Below are 2,500 nucleotides of genomic sequence, written 5' to 3' on the forward strand. Positions count from 1 at the left end.
GATTGAGTTTCTAAAAACAACCGTGCACACCGAGGTTAAACTTTACCGGCTCCACTCCGACTCGCCGCTCGCCCACTAGTCCGAAGGCAACAAAACATTTGTTTTTCATTTTGATGAAAATTTCTGTTTTTAAATCTTGTTGGTTTGAAATTGTTTTGAAAAGGTTCTTTAAATCTTGCGGGTTTGCAACTCATAAGAGCGTCACTTTCAACGTCCCCGGCATTGGATTGAGTTTCTAAAAACAACCGTGCACACCGAGGTTAAACTTTACCGGCTCCACTCCGACTCGCCGCTCGCCCACAAATCCGAAGGCAACAAAACATTTGTTTTTAATTTTGATGAAATTTTTTGAAAACATTGGCTTGGCAAGCCCCAATCCGCGACTATCCACCCACCGCCACCCCACACGGGTGGTTGTTGTTGAGAAATGAGGTTGTGGTCGACATGCCCGTGCATTTGAGAAGGAGTTCCTAGCACTCCATGCTCTCCCATGCCAAAAAAAAGCCTAGACAACCCCATTTCGCAACTTTCCACGCCTTTTTTTTCCTCCCTCACCCATGGCGGCGGCGTGGTGGCGGCGGCCGGATTCCGGCCACCACCGCCATGGGTGGCAGCCCCCCGACCCCGACACCAAACCCATAATACCGAGGCAACATATCGAGGCAACATGACATGGGTGTGGCGTGGGGGAAGGGGGCTGCAGCTAGGAAGGCATGGGCTGCCATGCATATGCAGGCAACACACACCCCCCTATATAGCATTTTATGCATTTAGCCCTTTGACAGGAAGAGACATCACCTATGCGCGAGGAGTCATAATGGGCTCTAAATAATTCAATACAAGGTATTTGGACGTGATTTTTTGCAGGGATACTAAGAAACATGCAATCTATGATGGGAAAAAGTTTCATAAATTTTTGAAGTCGGGAAGTATTTTTTATTATTTTTAGAAGTCGTAAAATTGAAAAAATCATTAAAACAAATCCGGGAGGAATTTTTTAGTTTTGTAAGTTGGAGAAGGTCCTAAAAATCATAGACTACTTATGGGGAGCTTATTGTGCGAGGAAATTTCAATAAAAACGGGGTTTGACAAGATTTGAAAAATTCTGTCGACATTTGAAAAAACCTGGAACCATGCTGCCGGCATGCTGCGCACATGCTGCGCGCAGGCTGCGCGCATGCTGCGCGCAGACTGCGCGCAGACTGCGCGCATGCCATGGCAGGACAAGTTTCGCTAGCCTCACTGTCGACAGATGCGCAAGCTGCGCGCACAGGCTGCGCGCATGCTGCGCACAGACTGCGCGCACGCTGCGCGCATGCCATGGCAGGACAAGTTTCGCTAGCCTCACTGTCGACAGATGCGCAAGCTGCACGCAAGCTCCGCGCACGCTGCGCACAGCCTGCGCGCATGTTGTGCGCAGGCTGCGCGCAGGCGCCGCGCATGCCATGGCAGGACAAGTTTCGCTAGCCTCACTGTCGACAGATGCGCAAGCTGCGCGCACAGGCTGCGCGCACGCCATGGCAGGACAACTTTCGCTAGCCTCACTGTCGACAGAATCAGCACGCTGCGCGCAAGCTGCGCGCGCGCATGGCAGGACAAGTTTCGAAAAATTCTGTCGACAGGCTGCCGGCATGGTGCGCGCACGCTGCCGGCATGCTGTGCGCACGCTGCCGACATGCTGTGCGCACGCTGCGCACAGGCTGCCGGCATGCTGCGCGCAGCCCATGGCAGGACAAGGTCCGAAAAAATCTGTCGACATTTTTACGCCGTGGTAGGCTTCCGCTTCGCGTCACTTTGTCGACATTCAAGCCTACCATTTGTATTGAATTTTTCAAACCTTGTCAAACCCCATTATTCAAATGTCGAAAAATTTTGTCGACATTTTTACGCCATGATAGGCTTCCGCTTCGCGTCACTTTGTCGGAATGCATCGCATGGCGAGGCAAGGCCACGGCATGCCAAGGCGAAGGCAACGCATGGCTTGAATGGCTTGGTCAAGGCCACATCATGGGCACGGCATGCCAAGGCAAGGCGAGGCAAGCCATCCTTAGCCTCGCCTACACTCACTTTCTCGGAATGCATTGGATGATGAGCAATTCCAAGGTAAGGCAACGCATGGCTTGAATGGCTTGGTGTAGGCCACAACTTGGGCATGGCATGCCAATGCAAGGCAAGGCAAGGCAAGCCATCCTTAGCCTCGCCTACACTCACTTTCTCGGAATGCATTGGATGATGAGCAATTCCAAGGTAAGGCAACGCATGGCTTGAATGGCTTGGTGTAGGCCACAACTTGGGCATGGCATGCCAATGCAAGGCAAGGCAAGCCACGCCATCCGAAGCCTCCAATAACCTCACTTTCTCGGAATGCCTTGAATGGGCACGGCATGTGAGGGCAAGGCAAGGTCCTAAATATCATTTTGTAAGTTGGAGAAGGTCCTAAAAATCATAGACTTAATTATAGGGAGCTTATTGTGCGAGGAAATTTCAATAAAAATGGGGT

This window comes from Prunus avium, unplaced genomic scaffold, assembly GCF_965620075.1.
Source record: "Prunus avium unplaced genomic scaffold, drPruAviu1.hap1.1 HAP1_SCAFFOLD_75, whole genome shotgun sequence".
NCBI classification, from domain to species: domain Eukaryota; kingdom Viridiplantae; phylum Streptophyta; class Magnoliopsida; order Rosales; family Rosaceae; genus Prunus; species Prunus avium.